Source organism: Schistocerca americana, chromosome 1 (genome assembly GCF_021461395.2).
Source record: "Schistocerca americana isolate TAMUIC-IGC-003095 chromosome 1, iqSchAmer2.1, whole genome shotgun sequence".
Lineage (NCBI taxonomy): Eukaryota > Metazoa > Arthropoda > Insecta > Orthoptera > Acrididae > Schistocerca > Schistocerca americana.
Window position 1 is genome coordinate 769,155,839 of NC_060119.1, and position 20,921 is coordinate 769,176,759.

Genomic DNA, 20,921 nt, shown 5'->3' on the forward strand with positions numbered 1-20,921 from the left:
GAACAGTCTAATGGTACAAAATGCCGATCGAGAGTAAACCGAAGGAAGACTAAAGTAATCAAAAGTAGCAGGAATGAGAACAGCGAGAAAGTTAACACCAAAACGGGATCACGAAGTTGACGAAGTCAAAGAATTCTGCTACCTAGGCAGAAAAATAACCCGTGACGGACGGAGTAAGGAGGGCATATGAAGCAGACTAGGACTGGCGTAAAGGGCATTCTTGACCAAGAGAAATCTACTAGTATCAAACATAGGCCTAAATTTGCGAAAGAAATTTCTGAGAATGTAGATTTGGTTCACAGCATTGTATCTTAGTGTAACACGGACTATGGGAAAACCGAAACATAAGAGAATCGAAGCATTTGAGATGTGGTGCCACAGAAGAATGTAGAAAATTAGGTTGACTGACAAGCTAAGGAATGAAGAAGTTCTTCGCAGAGTCACCGAGGCAAGGAATATATGGTGAACACTAACAAGAAGAGGCGACAAGATTACAGGACATGTGTCAAGATGTAAAGGAATAACTTCCATGATACTAGAGGGATCTGCAGAGGGTAAAAACTGCAGAGGAAGACAGACATTGTAATACGTCCAGCAAATAATTGAGGACGTAGGTTGCAATTTTTATCTGAGATATAATGTTGGCACAGGAGAGGAATTCGTGGCGGACCGCATCAAACCACTCTTAAAACTGATGATTAAAAAAAAATTCTATGTTGCCATAACAGAGGAGTTTTATTTGTATCCCCTATTATGCCAGTATGGAAAGTTGGTTAGTTTTGGGTCCAAATTTTGCCAATAAAGAAGCCCGATGGCGGTGCAGTGTGCCACCGAAACCAGTTGCATTTGAGTAAATAGATTTAAAAATGTGACTGAAGGCGTTAACCGTTAATTCGCGTATTCTGTTCGTGGTCCCTTGGTACGCAAGAGCAGTTACGGCAAAATGTAGCTTCCCACTGTAGCACAGGTGATGCTTTGTACAGCATCTACACACCTCATTCGCGTTGTCCAGAAGCCACTCTTGGAATTTACAATCACGAAAAAACATGTGGACCATTCCATGCGGTAATCAAATACAACAATTCGCAACGTTGATTCCGTTCTTGGTAACATTAAAATGTCGTTTTGCTGGGGACAAAAGACTACAAAATACATGAGGAACTATTTGTGTGCTGCAAGTAGGTGTTTCAGTCTGGGCTATAAGTGCGTTCTGCAGCTACATTTACGCAAATACTCCACAAGCCACAATATATGCAATGTTGGGAGCACCACTTCTCCTAATTCCTTTCCTGTTCCACTCGAAAATACAGCTAGGGAAAAACGACTGTCCATAAGCCTCCGTACGATCTCCAGTTTTTCCTATCGTATTTTCATGGTCCTTAAGCGAAATGTTCATTTGCGGCAGTAGAATCTTTCTGGAATCGGCCTCATATGCCGGTTCTTTGAATTTCCTCATTACTTCCTCGTGAAAGAATGTAGTCTTCCTTCCAGGTATTTCCATCTGATTTCACAAAGCACCTCAGTAACACTTCGGTGCTGATCGACCACTGACAAATATAATATAGCCGCACGCGTCTGAACTCCTTCGATGTGATCCTTTAATCCGAGCTAGTGGGGACGGCAAACACTCGAGCAATAGTCAAGAATGTGTCGCACTGGTGTTCTACACGCCGTGTCCTTTGTTTGCAGAAGTTCGTAGCGTTTTTGTCTTGCGTGTTGGTATTCCGCTTATTATGGTTGTATTTATCGGTAGAAATTTTTCATATGTAGTTCACTATTGCTATTTGAGTTTACATATTGTCATTTTGTCATTTGGAGATAGTGAGTGGAACTGTGGACGCTACAAAATGGGATTCCAAGAGGCGAAATCGGAACATTTCCGACATATACTTCTTTTTGAGTTCAGTCGAGGAGAAAAAGCAGCGGAGGCAGTCACAAACATTTGCGCCGTGTGTGGGGATAATGCCACTGGACAGAGCACGGCAAGAAAATGGTTTTCTCGTTTTAAGGGGGGTCGTTTTGACGTCAGTGTCTCTCCACGTTCAGTAAGAACTTTGTAGTTTGATGAAGATCGTTTAAACCCATTAATCCACAATGATCCACGTCAGTGTACTCGAGAAATGGAAAATATGATGAACTGTGATCATTCCAGCATCGTGCGACTTTTGCATGCAATGAAGGAGGTTCAGAAATCGGGTGCTTGGCTACCGCATGCTTTAAGCCAAGATCACAAAAATCTGCCAGTGACCATATGCGCATCTGTGCTTGCTCATCATCAATTGGCTCATGAACAACACGTACTGCGTCTTTGCTGGTGACGAATTGGTGCCCCGAGGAGTAACTCACTGCTGACATTTATTGTCAACAACTGAGACGCCTCAGACGCTACCCGTCCAGGAAGACTGCGGGAAGAGATGCTGCTCTACGATAACGCCCTCTCGCATTAACTAAAATGACAGAAAATACTATATAGGAGATGGTTTGGGAAGCCATTTCGCATCCACCTTATTCAACTCATCTCCCACCTTTCTGCTCTCTAACGAACTACTCTCAAGGAATTCCATTCCGTGATGAAAAATGCGCTCCAAACACGGCTCAACGAGTTCGCCTCAAAATCAAGCGATTCCTATAGTCGCGGAATCGAAAAGTTACCCCAGAGTTGGCAGACCGCCGTAAACAGCGAAGAAGAATACATTATTGATGACTAAAGACTCTGTTATGTGTATCTGTTGTGATTAAACTTACGGAAGAACGCTACGAACTTGCACACCAACACAACAGCTGAGCTACACTTCCCCAAAATTCTCCCACTAAAATGAAGTCTACCATTCGTCTTCCCTACGTGCTTGTTCAATTTCACATCGCTTTGAGTTCCACTTCCTTTTTTCAGTAAAGTTGGCCAGTGTCATGATGTCATCCTCCGCTCAGTTCAACAAGAGTAGAAGCATTGGTGATATATGAATATTTTTGGCAGCCTCGTCACCTGGGGCCAGTTGTGGGTAACAAAAACTTCACTAGCATTACACGTACCGCGAAACATCTCAGCCTATTTGTCGTCTGAGAGAACGAGAATCTAAATGCCGATATTACTTCCCATATTATCTTACAATCATTGGATCTTTTTGTTTGCACCGTTGTTGTTGGTTTTTCGGGTAATACAGGAACATCAATGTTTTGTGACTTCGTTCGTTTTCTTTAAAGCATCTTAGGTGGTCACTGTACCACTCTACGAACTGCGGATTTCCTTAAAAGTCGTTTTAACTAAATCATAAACAGTTTTCACATTAAAAATTAGTTTTGTTACTCTTAAATTATTTCCGTTCGTTCTTCTACACGCAAGCGCTCCATTTTAAGCATACTGCACTAACATGACACAAAATATTTTCTCGTTTGCAAGATTTTAAAAATCCACATTTACCTTGTATATTTTACAAAGAACTTTTTCCGTGTTTCTTTTTTCTTATTCAGTTTTGTAACCCGAGATTCTTGGTACTCATTGTTTTTGCTATTTGAGAAATTATGTCTGGTTACTTATTGTAGGCGAGGTTGACTACTGGTACCATGTTAAATCCTAGATGATACATCTGAGAGATGCTTGTTTTTCAGACTGTCGGTGGTTTGATGATTACTGTAGTATTTTTTTCTCCAGCAACGAATGAGTGAGTGTTGGTTGTTTTTCTTTGTGACTGATATTTGCAGGAAATTTATTTGTCCTGCTTGTTATTTCTCAGATGAATGAAATCCATGAGGTAAAACAAAGTATGCAAAGTACGCATAGTGAATGTGGGTATTTACAAACATACAAACAAAAAAATATTGACTGTCAGTGCAAAGCAGTATGCTAAAAATGTGTAGAAGAGCACGTGGAAATAATATAAAAGCCACAAAGCTTACTACTTTAATGAAATACAAGACACTTTAAAGAAGGCTGACAAGCATGGCATAAGTAAAGAAATCGGGGCAGGTACCTACAGAAATGGCTCTGAGCACTATGTGACTTAACATCTATGGTCATCAGTCCCCTAGAACTTAGAACTACTTAAACCTAACTAACCTAAGGACATCACACAACACCCAGTCATCACGAGGCAGAGAAAATCCCTGACCCCGCCGGGAATCGAACCCGGGAACCAGGGCGCGGGAAGCGAGAACGCTACCGCACGACCACGAGCTGTGGACAGGTACCTACAGAATGATATGACAGAAAGCGCATCTTGCACATACAAGCAAGCCAGCCGCACAGCTCAGTAATATGGCACGTAGACAACAAAACTTAAAATATAATACAAATTCGCCGCAAATCACGAATAATGTCCAGAAAATCGACCAGACCCAGTTATGTAGCAAAACACAAACGAGTGCCCTTGTCTCGCAACATTGGACCTGAGAAATGACACAAATATCAAGTAGGCCCAAAATTTTGAATTGTTAAATCGTTAATTGAACACACTACTTTGGAGGACTGATTTGCATTACTGTATGGAGCTGTATCATATACAGTAACTAGCTGTGCATCATGATCAGACAGAGCATTCTTAATAGGAAAAGTTTTTATGTGATTAAGTTAATCTTGGTCTATGGAAACACTATCTATCAGTGTGCTGCTTCCTGTACCACCCGAGTAGGAAACTCAGTAACTGATGTTAAATGGTAAGAACCAAATAATACTTCAAGGTCAAGCTTTCTATCGGGCTCTTTCAGAAAATCTACACTGAAATCCCCACAAACAGCAATTTGCTTTCCTCTGTCTGACAGATAGCACAACAAAAATCCAAGTTTTTCAAAAATAGTTGAAAATTTCACAATAGGGACCTACGCATGGTTACAATTTTAAAAGTGCCATTATTTAGTTTAAGCTCACATGCATATGCTTCTATATGTTGCTCTACACAAAATTTTTTAGTTTCCAAATTTTTCACACTATGACAGATTTTAACATATGTGGCAACTCCTCTTCTCTCCATAGTGTCTCTACTTACATGTGCTGAAAGCTTATATTCACCTACATTTACCATTCCCATACCTGTGACTATATGATGTTCAGACCTGCATGGTACATGTATTCCACCCTCAGTTTCTAAATCTTCTAAACAAACAAGAAGCTCATCTACTTTGTTTCTTAATCCCCTGATATTCTGATGCAATATATTAACATTATTTTTCTCTGTGCTTTTATGTGTATCTTGTGACATACTAACATTATTTTTCACTAGTCTGTTATGAGAATCTTGTGATATTTTCACATCTCTAGTACCTGCCTGTCTGAACTTCTCATAAAGCTTCATTTCAATCTATGTAGGATGATTGGACACTGATATTAGCCTAAAAAAGTACTCCCACGAGTTTATATAAGGAATGTTCATGTATTTTGATATAAAGTACAGTGCTTGGTTGTGTGGTACAATGGTCAAACTAAGCTTGTCAACAAATGCTACCTAACATGCAAATTATATCAATAATGCCAATATGTGAGCCACGTTCATTTCCTTAATGCTATAAAACAATAGTCTAACAACAGTAAAGTCACATGTGTTTCATACTCGAAATCTCACATATTTTAATAAATAATACAGACAATTTTACTGTAGGCACAAGATTAAATTTTTTTCGTTCATGATAAGAAATCTGTAATCAAACTTGCATATTATGATTAGCATATGTGTGTTTCGTATGCATACTGTTACTCTTTACCCAAAACAGCTGCTTATGGGGAAAGTTGGGTTTGTATATTTATTAAAGTACACATTCAAAAAATAATTAAATGTTAAAAAAAATTATTGCTTTTTCATACGTTCTGCCTGCAAACAGTATGTAACGAATTTTGCAACTGTGTTGGACTAGCGAAAGGCACACAGCAGCCTCATAAATTTAAGAGGTGTAGCCAGAAGTAATGTCATAATCATTTGATTCGAAGTGCCAACATAATGAATCTTTAGAGTATAAAACAAACTTTGATAACTACATGTGATCAATATTCTGTAATAGCAACATGTCTCACTCCCAAGCACTGAACATCCCTTAGCTATTAGAGAAGAGGGTGAGAATAATCAATGAGTGCTTTGATGTTTAGTTATTATTAAAGACTCTGGACAATCTTGGTAACATAAATTGTACCCAAAATGCCATGTTATTTAGCAAGAAAAATTTAAATATGCTTACACCCATTAACAAACTGTTTTGTGACAATATTATAGTGTTTAAAATATGTGATAAAGTGAACTCTCGAGAAAAATAAAGAAGGAAATTTGGAGTGCATTAACAATTATCTTTGCAGAAAATTCTCCAGTACCTTGCCACTGGTGTCTGCTGGTGGATGCAGTAAATATCATAATACCTTGTTAAAGACGACATAGGTCTTCAAGTGCCTTGTATGTACGGTGTTCCCTGTGAGTGCAGCAGCATCTATAAAGGTCACACAATTAACACTATTGTGGAGTGTTGTACTGAGAGCAAGTGACAAATTAAACAAAGGGATTTTGATAAGTCAGCCATAGATAAGCGCTGCCTAGAAAGCAGACATAAAATAAAATTTGAAAAAACGATACTGTTGGCTCATGCTTCATGAAACTGGGATTCTGTTGTAAAGGAGATGGCCAAGATTAGCATAAACGGCAATAATTTTAACAGGCACGAAGGGTACACATTTAGTGGAGCATTGTGCTGGGCTTTTTTGGATGTCGAGCAAAAGCAAAGATGGATGCTTGACACTTGTAGGGAGATGAGAGCAGCAGTTTCAGTTTGACACACGGTGCCAGCCCCTTGCGCCACTTGATGACACTGGTCACACGGCGTACCTGAGCTTCTGCTAGTCACCTTCTGCGCACACATCACTTCGACCCCGTCTGATTGGTTCCAGATGCTACAGTCATGGCCATATAAGCAGAAAACTGTGTCAGCCCCTGGAGTCCCTTTTTGTTACTCTTGATGCTGATAGCTACGATAACCATCGAAAGCTCGAGTTTTATATTTTCAATTATACGGCTTGTAAAACGAGAAAAGTTTATTCAGGTATGCCACCACAAAAGACTCTGAGGATACATGACCTTTTACAAAACTTTTTGAGAATAAAGTTAATATTGAAACAGATAGGTAGTTATTAATACTTTTCCTATCATCTTTCTTAAGGAGGGGCCTAGCCATGGCTTACTTTAGTTATTTTGGGAAAGACATTTTGTGAAAATGGTGCATTAAATACAGTTGTGGTCAAACAACTCTGGATGTTTATAGAGATTCATTGAATATCGCACTCAGGAGATTATTTGACTTGAAATATGCATTATAATTTATTACAAATTTTCTAAATTCATTCTCTAACGTCCACCATTTGAAATTTCAGTTAAAATATAACGCTTTTTAATTGATTCCATTAAAATTAAACAAAATATTCATTATAGAACAATTTCAGAAAATTACAAATTATTCGGCACAAAAGTAATCATAACTTTTCTCACTATTTTGTGCAACATCCATTTGGTTTCATCACTCTCAATTCTACATGGAGTTGAGTCTGTCATATGTGAGTGATCTGATTTCATCATTCTGAACTACAAACTGATGATGGCCTCTAGCAGAACCTTCTTGCCACTGGGATTCCATCATGAAACCATACCTTTCTGCCTTGATCACAAATTCTAAGTTGGTTTGCGGTCAGAACTGTTGCCTGGCCATGTTGATACACTAATGTGGTGACCAGCGATTCTTTCTGTAGATTCCAGCAATGTGACATGGTGCACTGTTTTGCTAAAAGATGCACTCATAATTGTTATGTTGAAAAAACTCATGGATATAGGGCAGCAATTTCAACATGAAGACTACTTCTTGGTACTTTTTTGGCGTGAACTTTGACTTTTAACGCTTGCAGACGTCCAGTGTCATTGCTTTGCATTGTGGGGTGCCAGCTGAGCTGTTTAGGTTACCCCTAAGATGCTATAATCCAGTACCTGGTGACCTACGAGATGCATTCAAGTTCTAAGGCCTCCGATTTTTTTTCTCCGGACTGGAAAGCGAAAGAAACATGCGCATTGTTTTAAAATGAGGCCGCGTTCATTGTCAATATGTCCCAGAGATGGTAGCACCATACAGCAGATGAAATTTTACCGCCAGCGGCGAGAATGAGAACTGTTTTAAATACTTAAAATGGCGACGTTTTCCTTACTTGAACAGCACGCAGTCATTCGTTTTCTGAATTTGCGTGGTGTGAAACCAATTGAAATTCATCAACAGTTGAAGGAGACATGTGGTGATGGAGTTATGGATGTGTCGAAAGTGCGTTCATGGGTGCGACAGTTTAATAAAGGCAGAACATCATGTGACAACAAACCGAAACAACCTCGGGCTCGCACAAGCCGGTCTGACGACATGATCGAGAAAGTGGATAGAACTGTTTTGGGGGATCGCCAAATGACTGTTGAACGGATCACCTCCAGAGTTGGCATTTCTGTGGGTTCTGTGCACACAATCCTGCATGACGACCTGAAAATAGGAAAAGTGTCATCCAGGTGGGTGCCACGAATGCTGACGGACGACCACATCGCTGCCCGTGTGGCATGTTGCCAAGCAATGTTGACGCGCAACGACAGCATGAATGGGACTTTCTTCTGTCGGTTGTGACAATGGATGAGACGTGGATGCCATTTTTCAATCCAGAAACAAAGCGCCAGTCAGCTCAATGGAAGCACACAGATTCACCGCCACCAAAAAAATTTCGGGTAATCGCCAGTGCTGAAAAAATGATGGTGTCCATGTTCTGGGACAGCGAGGGTGTAATCTTTACCCATTGCGTTCCAAAGGGCACTACGGTAACAGGTGCATTCTACGAAAATGTTTTGAAGAACAAATTCCTTCCTGCACTGCAACAAAAACGCCCGGGAAGGGCTGCGCGTGTGCTGTTTCACCAAGACAACGCACCCGCACATCGAGCTAACGTTACGCAACAGTTTCTTCGTGATAACAACTTTGAAGTGATTCCTCATGCTCCCTACTCACCTGACCTGGCTCCTAGTGACTTTTGGCTTTTTCCAACAATGAAAGACACACCCCGTGGCCGCACATTCACCAGCCGTGCTGCTATTGCCTCAGCGATTTTCCAGTGGTCAAAACAGACTCCTAAAGAAGCCTTCGCCGCTGCCATGGAATCATGGCGTCAGCGTTGTGAAAAATGTGTACGTCTGCAGGGCGATTACGTCGAGAAGTAACGCCAGTTTCATCGATTTTGGGTGAGTAGTTAATTAGAAAAAAAATCGGAGGCCTTAGAACTTGAATGCACCTCGTACAGAGAAGGGAAGCTCCCCACAAGATCATACAATTTTTAAAGAGATAATAATGTTACACCAAACAGAAATGTCTTATTGAATGATAATTAATAGGGGTGGACCAACAAAGCATCAGAGTATGAGTACCGCACCACACATGGGTATACTAATGAGAGGAGGGATCATCCATCTATAACACAAGCAAGCAGCCACTAAAACAGTCAGGTTTATTATGATAAAGCTTCAAATGTCACTACTCACTGATATATGCAAATGAACATTTAATACATGTACAAGGGATTATAACTGTAAAATCTAACCATAGGACAAGAGGGTGAACACAATATTACCATAATTATGACAATAAATCGCGATACAGCCAATGACTGCGAGAATGGTTAGCGGAAGCGAATTCTACTTTCGACTACTTTTGCTGAAAATCAGCCCTCGGCACTGACCTTGTCTACGGTTTGTCCTGGCCCCATTAAGTAAACACATCCCAGCAGGCTTGGAAGCTTTGAGGTGTACAGAAAAGTAGCAAGGCCTTTGCTGTAATATAATAATGGAAGAGAAAAAGCAATTAACAGGGCAGTCATTGGTAGTGCTGAATATTGTCTGCAGTTATGATGCAGCACAAGACATTGACTACATTGACCCAGGGTGAGTAGATAATATCATGAAATACGTTATCTGACGGTTTTATGAGATCTTCCATGTGGCATAAGCTCTCTGTTGCAAATAAAATGGATGTCAATGAATTTATGGTGAGATTGATCTACACCACAAGTTCATCAAGGACATTTTAACTGGGTATCAGTACTATTTCTGTCTTGTATTCCGCACAATCATCGTTTGATGAATGTCAGTCTACAATTTATTAGTTAGTCCATTCACATTTATTCTAACATAAGACTAAATCATTTACTCTGTTGTAGTCATAGTCAACTATATAGTACAAAACAATGAACAATAAGGATAACATTCATAGACGCACATTTACAGTAAGTCACATCAAACACCAGCTGCATGGTGCATTCATCAAACAATGAGAACAACATTTATAGAAACCTGTGTACAGTAAATCACATCGAATATCAAAGGAATGATAGTTGCAGAAACACATTTCAAAACAAAAAAGACATACGCAAAACAAAACGTGTTATACTCGTTTTATTGTACGGTTGTGTAGCAATACAAAATTATAAATTCTTGGAGGCATCTATAAAACTCGTTAAAATACAAAACTGAATGCTAAAACTCTCGATGACCTGTCAATAACAGCCACTTGTGTTACTGTGATAATAAGGTGGTGAACATTTATCTAAACAGTATCGTAATTGTGACATCATTTTAGATAATATCAGACAACAAGTGACCTAACTGCACCATGTTTTCATCATAGCTGTTCAAAATCCCAGTTACTCGCACATCGAGACACCGCTCATGGGGGCGTTAGAATTACTGCATGAGTAGCAAGTTATAAACATTAAATATCAACTACAAACAAGTCTGCAGCACTGCTAATGGCATGGTAAACTTATTAACTAAATGTTGGTCATTTCTACTGGCGCGTCTTTTCAGTAGTCCCTGAAAGCTAGAAAGAAAATACAGAACAACAAGCACTTCACTGTTCTCTGGTAATCCACTGTTGATCACATGGACTCTTTTTGCGAAAGTTTTGACACACGCGAAAACACAGAATCGAAAGAGTTAGCATTTAAAGTTTCAGCAGGTCCTCTCGTGAAAGCACGACAGGAATCACAAGTTCAGGTTAGTAGCTTGTCGAAGTGATATCCCTCGGCCATCAGTAATGTACTGCTAACACGAAGTTTACGTTGATAGCTGGTTCCTTTCAGCAGCTGGTTTTTTCCCACATTACTAACACAGTACAGCATAAAAAAAGTTCTTGAGTTTCCCGCTCTAAGGTTTGACCAGTCTACAATAAGTTTGTGAGCAGCAGTAAAAAGGTTCGTGACCCACAAATAATTGAAGGTTGTAGTGAGCGTCATTAAAATGTTCATTCTCTCACATATGAAATGAAGATGTGCGGCATTGTTTGCAGCAATACATTGAGTGCATCTTAATAGCATGACTCAGGACTGAAACGGATAATCGAGGCAACAGGTCATGTCTGTTTACAGATGTGCAGTAACTGTAAATTCAGCATAAACTAATGGATGTCTCAGTGTTTGTGTAAAGTTCCTTATATACTCGTAGTTCACCACACAGATTTACTAGTGAATCAGATCTACTAATAACAGATAGGTTAGCCGGTCGCAGTGGCCGAGCGGTTCTAGGCGCTACAGTATGGAACCGCGCGACCGCTGCGGTCGCAGGCTCGAATCCTGTCTCGGGCATGGATGTGTGTGATGTCCTTGGGTTAGTTAGGTTTAAGTAGTTCTAAGTTCTAGGGGACTGATGACCTCAGAAGTTAAGCAGCGTAGAGCTCAGAGCCATTTTTGAACAGATAGGTTATGTTGTCTGATAGGTCATGTTGCCGATACAGGTTGGATGACCTCTGCTGTGTAGCTTCACGGACCAGAGGACAACTGATATGACGACAGCCATAACTAGGTCAGGCATGCCCTATGACTCTGTGGCGGTGACTCACATTGACTGGAGTGGGTCGTCGCTCTCAGCGAAGAACCAGCTGCCCAGGCGACAGAGCAGGCGTTCATCGACAGGAATGTGCCCCTCTACAGCTTATCGCAGCTGGGCTGAGAACGGCCCCATTCTCTGGGCAGGAGTCACTCTTACATGAATGCATGGCGTCTACTCTTTCGGGCATATCCAAAAGAACAGACACCACGCGCTCATATAACTGATTCACCTCGATGTACAATGAATCCACCACATTCAGTGCGGATGCGCAATTACGTGCGACCTCCTGTGGGAATCTCAAAGCAGCGAGCATAGAAGACGTGGACAAGGACTGAGGGTAAGTGGCGCTAGGTGTCAATGTGGTTCGTCCGAGAGGCTTGCCGTGACAGTCCGCACAGGTGCGATAAACGCTGTGTCCAGGTGGTGCTGTGGCTAACGCAACTGCCTAGTAAGCAGGAGATACCGGGTTTGTATCCCGGTCTGGCATACGATTTCACTCGTCGCCACTGATGCCGCACAAAATCCTGGTGCAGCTGATATCAATAGTCCCTTCCCTTTCCTTTTATTTATCCTCTTCCTTTAACGTATATAAGGACTCACTCTACAGAACGCCTCCTCCACAGCTCGCCAGTCACTCAACGCCAGGTATCTTTCGCCAGTCAGCTGTCTCTCTGATCAGGCGTATGCCTCATCTTCACATGCAGGTCGTGCACCTCATACCGCCGTAAACAGCATTACATAATGACATTCGACATACAAATTTAAGAAAGATTCACTTGAAGATCACTGCATACAGTGCATGGGGGCTCATTTAAAAGGAAAAGGACTAATATTGATGAATAAATGCAATAATTTTAGTAGCTGTGTGACCGTTTACGAAGTCTCGTAACCGGTTGGCCCTGACTAGTATTAGCACGCAATCTGATTGCATAAAAAAGTCCCCTGCAACTATAAAAGCTACGAAACAACAAAGCACAAGTGTAACTGTTCTGTGTGTGGTAGTGTGACTCAGCGTACATGTATCAGGCTCGGTTCTTTCTCAATACGACACAATATTTTAAACACCATTTACAATGAACTAATTGAAAAACCAGAAATACTATAATTGCACATAGAAACCAGAATTGCAAGTCTAGTAGATGAACACGAGCCAGATGCTTTGTTGACTGTACCTGTGAGCAAGAGGGATTGTCATTAAAGAAAACTGTAATACCTTTTTACCTCATTATATATCGACGAAAATATTCCATTAGACCAGCACCATAAAACAAAAGCCCATCTCCTTTCTCAAATATATTCTGACAATTGCAACTTCTTCCATCTATACATTACACCAACCGAACAGCGTCTACTCTCTCGCCCAACAGAACAACAACTGCCCTCGACATCCTCTGAACTACAGTAATCAAATTAAAAAAATTATCATCAGTTCATCATTACAACTGTTAAATGAACGGCTCAAGGCCCTAAAAGCTGAAGAACTGAGTAAATACTGTGGTTCTTAGGGCTTCAAAAGCTATAAAATATTTATGAAGTATAGACAGACAAAACTGGGCTCCATAGCCTTACAAAATTGAATTAAAGAAATTCAGGCTCCTTGCCCTCGTGACTAAAGAAAGAAAACATCTAGTGAGCAAAATGTAAGCATGACTCTATATTAATTAAATTACCATAAACCTTATCAAAGAAGTTCGGTGGAAAAAGTTTAGAAATAGCCGGCTGATACTAGTTAGTAGAGATGTAAATAATGTATATCACATGCGGTTTGGAATTAGTCTTCTGAAGTAACTATGAAAGCAAAACATGCATGATACGTAAATTGTTGGTACACCCTACAGTTGACTACCATGATGATACTGTACATGGTCATACCACTGATTGTCATGATGGGCCTTCCTTTCTCTCTGAGACTTTCATTTCTTCATGATCCTCCAGTAAAATGTTCCCTTTAATCTACGTCTCGTAGGACAATTCTGAAATACACAAGGATACAAGAGCATAATATCTGACGACTTAATAATGCATAAACTTTTATCATAATTGACATTACAACGGCTAAATGTTCACTTATTCTAGGTACCGCAACTGCTCATGTGACCTCGTATTACCTTTATTTTTTACGTTAATATGTCTCTCACCAAAAGGTCGCATCCGTGGCTGATATTTACATTGCTGAAAAACTTATATATCACAAAAGTGGATCGGATAGTCCCGCTTTTCAAAGTTTTTACATACCATATGGCCCAAAGTCCCACCTAATTGATCACATAAGGCCCCCTAACATCCTAGTACAGAAAATGACACACGTCACACGCAACTTCTACATAATTTGCACAGCTCATCAACACAAGCATGATGATATCACTCATAATATAGAAATCTTACACGCTAATTCTGTATGCAAACAAATCTCACACATTAATCCCATACATAACACAAACTGTCTTCTGTCCTATTTAGCAATCTCTGCATGATACCCATCGGCCTCTTTATGCTCAAACTATAACTTTCCCAACAATTTCTGAAATATGTCCTCCACATACATGCCTCTGCCGGTCATGCGATCTGTCTTCTCACCAGTTGTGATAGTTCAACGAAACATGGCCGTACGATGTCCTTTGACGTAAACGGATCATATAACATGCTGTTTCTCATGGCCATAGCCTTAAAATACTCTACTGGACGGTTGCACTCAGATACTTCGCCAGCATGAGTATTCTCTCTTTTCACGTTCCTGCCGTACTTGGGCCCAGTATTGCTCCACGTACTCCAGACAAAATTCATCATCACTTTGACATACAAGTGCTCTGACCCTCCAGGTTCTCCACAAAGGGGTGCACACATGAAATTTATTCTTTGAGTCTATGATCATGGAAGCTGAAGAATGTGGTCAAACTGGCTGATCCAAACTTTTTCGTGAAGTTTGCCAGACGGATTCGAAAAATAACATACATTCCGGATCCTAATATATTCTCTATGCTCAAAGTCCTCTTCGATACCTGTATTCAGTGGACTCGCGTGCCTCTGTAATGCAGTGATTACTAACATTTTCCTCATGCCCCTCACATGTAAATTCCGCCCAGTTCTCATTATTTTCTTCTCTCAAGGTAGGCTTATTATTATCCAGACTAGCTACTGCCTAGCCTAGCTACGTGCTATGATTTTCTTTGGACAGCTTCAGATCTTACATGATTTTATTCAACACTTCCTTCAATGCTTTAACCTCCCTCTTCATGCTGCACACTTCAGGTTGCAGATCCACGACGATGCTGCGGTGCTATTCCATTACTGTTTCTAATTTTGTATCTACTCGGCGTAACCTATCGTCTAGCTTATTAAAATTTCCACCTTCAATGTGATTGCACTGCTCCGCAATCTTCTCCTCCAAGTCTCCTCCAAAGCGTCTTGGATTTTCGAAAATCGTTATGTGGTTTGTACTTCTAAGTCTGCACTGTATTTTTTCTAATGCAGCCCCTTGCCTCTCTATAGTAGCTATCCGTTCTTCCATTGCTCTAAGCATTTCTCCACTCCTGATATTTTGCGCCTACTGTGGCTTCGTGATGTCTCCCCAATTACACTTCACTCTTCCAGGAAACGGACGCACTGCACTGTGAGAAGCGACTGAAAAGAGATGTGGTTATCACTGGGTAACGACCTTTCTGTGTAAATTATGTCAATGTATCATTAGTGTACAGAACGCGAAATGAAGAGTTTTCTGCAAGCGGCTGAGCACAGTGTGAGGACGCGGAAACTTGTGCAGGGAACATGTTGACTTAACATCGATGATAAACTGGCCAGTGCGGGAGCAACACATGGAAAAATCAGATAGGACGAGCAAGAGAAGCATGGGACAGTGCAGCTGATAAGGTAAGAAACAATCAAACAGGAATAGTTGAAACTACTACTGCAATAATCAATAATGAAAAGTCAAAATGAAAGGTCAAGTTCATGGCAAACATCAAAAATAAAAAATACTGTGCATTATTTCGGATGTTTACCATGAACTTGACCTGTGTGGATTCTCCTGATACTGATTCATTGAACAACTCTCGGCTCGTGACTCAGTTTTTTACCGAGTGAGGCGGCGCAGTGGTTGGCCCATTAAGAGTCGCATTCGGGAGGACGACGGTACAAACCTTCGGCCATCGTGATTTAGGTTTTCCCTGATTCCTCTAAAGCGCTTCAGGCAAATGCCAGGATGGTTCCTTTGAAACGGCACGGCCGACTTCATTCCCTATCTTTCCCTAATCCGATGAGACCAATAACCTCGCTGTTTGGTCCCCTCCCCCAAATCAACCAAGCAACCAACATTCATTTTGACTTTTCATTATTGATTATTGCAGACGTAGTTTCAACTATTCCTGTTTGATTAAGGGTTTCTTACCCTATCAACTGCACTGTCCCATGCTTCTCTTGCTCGTCCTATCTGATTTTTCCATGTGTTGCTCCCGCAATGGCCAGTTTATCATCGATGTTAAGTCAACATGTTCCCTGCACAAGTTTCCGCGTCCCCACTCTGTGCTCAGCCGCTTGCAGAAAACTCTTCATTTCGCGTTCTGTACACTAAGGATACATTGACATAATTTACACAGAAAGGTGGTTACCCAGTGATAACCACATCTCTTTTCAGTCGCTCCTCACAGTGGGGTGCGTCCGTTTCCTTGATTCTCTACTCTACTACGGAACATATCCGCCTTTCCTTCACCCGTCACATACTGCATTATGCTTACACAACCCTGGTATAGCAGATAAGTGAACACGAGTAATCCATATCCAGCGACAGTAACGTCACAAACGATGTGAAAGACCACAAAATAAACCAAAAACGTATTAAGCGAAAAATACATCTAGACAGCTCCAGATTCTAATACTGGCCTCGCCATTTTATATGTCTGGTACAAGATACACTCAAGTTACCATCCAACATTTCTTCCATTTCTAGATTATCTAAATCTTTAACCTGTCCGTGGTGGATTGATTTAAAAAATAAACAAGAGTTCGTCTCTACTTTCTCTTCCACAGATGTAGCCTAGCACATTCTTGACAATGGCGTGTTGAATGCCCGTAACGCTTGTACATTTCACAGAATTCAGGCACAGATTGGGTGCGAGGCGCGCTATGATCAATAATATTCCACTGAGCGCAGCTGGTTGGACACGAACTATTTCACACCTGTTTCCCCTTAACTGATGCAGATCAGGCAGTGCAGCTTCATGCACTAGCTCACTTGAACTGCTGAATATCATAACATCTTTCTGTCTAACGTACACGAACTGCTAACCAATATTTGAACTCACTGAATAGTTCCAGTCGTTCATTAATTACGCGTACATAAAACAATGCCCACTAAAACGCTACCAGAAATACGAACACAGTTGAATACTTCCCCCTGACAACCAAATTTCTATGCCACTCTGTACGAAACACAATGAAATCTTAACCAAAAACGAACACACAAAAATATTTTCCCCAGAACTGCAACGACGAGAACTCAGGACAGCGATACACTTTTACTCATTGTGCTGTCAAATGCAGTGCTTTGAATTGCACACAAGCATCTTGTAGCCTATGTAATTTGGCGGTAAAGTCAGAGCTCATCAGTAAAACCCAGGCGTAGGGTCCCTAGGTTGTCTCATCCTCGTCTTTAATGCGGTGTTTGCTGGTGGACATTTGGTCCAGTCTCTGATGATTTTATCAGGACGCAGTTTAATAATATCGTTGGAATGCTGTTTCTTTGCCTTGCACCAGTATTGATCTGGCAGTTCTATAAGAGTTGCCCTCTAAACTTTATCCTGGCTAAGGTTGAGTCCTAGTTCTCTTATTATTCCAAAAAGTGTGGTTCTATCCACGGAGTCGCATGCCTTTTCGAAGTCTATAAAGGTTGCTACGCACTAACTCATTTCTTGCGGTATTGGAGGATGGTCTTGAGTTTTTGTATTTTCTCAATACATGAAATCGATGCTCTCGAACCTGTTTTCTTTTTTGTGAATTGGTTGGATAACAGTTGAGATACAGTTGTCTGTGAGTTTCACGCTAGCCCCAATGTCCAGGATTATTATATGTATACGTCTACGTATGTTTTCTCCGGCTAATTTCAGCATTTCTGTCACTATCCGATCTTCCACAGAGGCTTTGTTATTTTTTAGTAAATTTATGACCTCTTTAACTTCCTCGCGCGTTTGAGAAGAGATGTGCTCGGTGTTGGTATTAGTTGGATCTCTAATGGGGAGTCGTTCAGTAGGTTCTTTGGTATTTAGTAGCTTCTGGAAGTAGTCAGCTAGAGTTTTAGTGCATTTGCTGTCATTGAGGCATAGTTTCGTGGTAACAAATCTAGGAATTTTCTTATTCTTCAGTAGTACATTACATGCTGTCCTTTTCAGAGTCTTTGATCAGTGATAGCTAAGGATCAGAATCGATGTTAGCTTCTCTAAGACCTTAACATTCATAATGTCGCAATATTTCTGCCCATCTATTACAGTGTGTTCGATCTGGAATTCTTTGAGCATGCTGTCTGGGCTCCGCAACGTCTGGGCCATCCTTCGGCAAATTGTAAAGGCCACAGACATCAAGAGCAGCCCATATTTGCTGCAGAGGCTGGTTAAGCGTTCTCCATTCTTCTTTGTTCTCTTATGGGCAGGATATCTTCCAACAATCTCGCATTATTTTTGTTCTCTCTTGACCTTGACGTTGAAATATCCTAGCAGTATAATGGTGATGCCGGACTTTATCCACGGTCGCTGGTCCATGGTCTCTGGGTTTTTCCTGTTTTGAATCCTTGACAGGAGCATGAAAATAATCCATAGAGGACCTACACCACTGTATTTGCTTAAGTACAGTAGCTGTATGAAGAGCATGCTTGTAGTGATTTGCTTGAAATGATATCAACCCTATTAGTGTTTTGGCTTTAAAAGTCGACTTTTGCTTCTACCGCTCGAACCACATCGCTGGAGTTGTAATGTGCTACAAACCCCTTCTGATGTATATCTCCCATAACTGATTTTGTTCTGGAAAGAGGTGCGTCAAGTTGTATTGTGAATACCATTTTTATATTATCTGTAGTTCTCTTACGAGTATTCTGATATATAGACTCCTTGCTCTGCTTTTTCCAAATAATTTTAGTACAACCTCAGTTTCCGAAAAATTCACATGCGAATGTAGACACTAACGTTAGTGTCATTGAAAGTAAAGACATAAAAATTTATGACCCCGACGTGATTTGAACACGCAACCTTCTGATCTGGAGTCAGACGCGCTACCGTTGCGCCACGGAGTCACACGCTTCTGATGCCATACTTTAAGCATCATATAGACTTCTATTCTTAAGTTTAAATTTGTGAACTTTATACGGAAATTTATATATTTATTAACTTCTACTTTGAATTATCTGGTAATTAGTTAATACACAAAAAATTAAAATAAAACATTGGGGAGTACATGTAGATTGTAGTTCGAAATGTGACATTAAGTGAAAATAGTGTGTAGCTGATTACTATTCGAGAATGTGTGTCATGTGTAAATTCAATAAAAAATATATTTACACATAAAAGTACAGCATTGTGTGTAGATAACATTTATTAATTTACACATCGGGATTTCGCCACGATTTTCAGATACGTCCATAGACGTATCAGAAGAATTCAGTTTACTGTGCGATATTGGTCTACACAACTGTAGAACCCCTCTTGATATTAGAAGCAACACCACATTGACAGTAATTTCTTCTTAAAGTCTAGGTTTGGTTGACGTGTGAAACTGCTGGCGAAATTGAGAACTCCAACAATAACATTTAGTGAATGAAAATGCATATGTAATAACGGAAATGCATATGTAATAATGGAAAAGTCTCAGTAAACGGCGAGGACAGAGATTCATAACCACGTGAATATTTGGAGACATTTAACTGTACCACATGAGGTGAATCCTTCCCGCGGCGGCGAATTTTGAGCAAGGACGCTGACTGCAACATGCTCAGTAGTTGCAACTACAGGTAGGGCTGTTGTCTTGAAAGAATGCGTTTAACTTAGCCGGATCAATTTTCACTGGGGAGAAAAATTACTGCAATCGTTAACAAAGTGTGACACTTGGCAGTAAATGTGAGCAATCCATAGAACCTTTACTGAAGGAGTAGCACACTACTTAATAAAACCGCGGTGATACCGCGGCATGTACTGTGTGCACCTGAACTATTAGACACGAAACAGCAAAACGTGTGCGACAACACAATACAAGAAGCAGCTACCTTGTACAATGAGAGCCAAGAACATTGCCCGGTCCCTTGAGAGTCCAAGAACAGAACATGGCGCATGCCCGGGTCCGGAAGTGCCAGTGTTCCCAAATCCAGCGGTTTGAGGAAAATTAAAATAAAACATTGGGAGGTACATGTAGATAGTAGCTTGGTGTTTACATCGTCAAATAGAAGCAATATAATAGTTACGATACAGAAGAAGTCGAGATTCATTGCAATTTAACTCATCGTATCATTTCTATTGAAAATCATTCTTCGAGCACTTAGAAACGGATGAAATTTAAGAACTTCACGCAGGTAGAATTACTGCAACGAGGAGCGTTTCACATGTGCTTCAGTGGAAAAGTGGATATGCTGACGGTTTGCGAACGCAAAGGATACACTCTAACTGGGGTCAATTAAATTATTTTTTTTTAAATTTAGACCTGTGCATGTAATACTTTAAATCTTACTTCGCTACAAATTGTGCAGCTTTTCTAGGTTCCATATTCTTTCAAAAGATTACATTTTATAATAGTTTAATCTTCAAACAAGCAGACAAATGGTCGCAGTAAAAATATTGAAAATAGCTGTATCTATTTGTAATTACTTCGATCGCCACCTGGGTCTATTGTTTTCAGCTAAGAGAAACGTATCAGCCGACTGGCATACGTCATAGGTCTGGTTCAAAATGGCTGATGTGAATGTTCGCGAGCGAATAATTGCTCTCTTTGAAATCGGTGTTACTGCATCTGAGCCAAGACGTCGTTATGATGTTGATGTTTCCACAGCAAGGGGATGGATTAGACGATTTAGAAATAATGGTGAGGTAGCGAGACGTCCAG

The 20,921-nt window shown here is 40.5% G+C and overlaps 1 non-coding gene across 1 annotated transcript; it reads right to left on the reverse strand.

Annotated features, from left to right (window-relative positions):
• Positions 1–19,053: 19,053 nt before the first annotated feature.
• On the reverse strand, positions 19,054–19,125 carry Trnaw-cca. Its single transcript has one exon. It is a non-coding gene; the product is annotated as a tRNA-Trp (tRNA).
• Between the last annotated feature and the right edge of the window lie 1,796 nt (positions 19,126–20,921).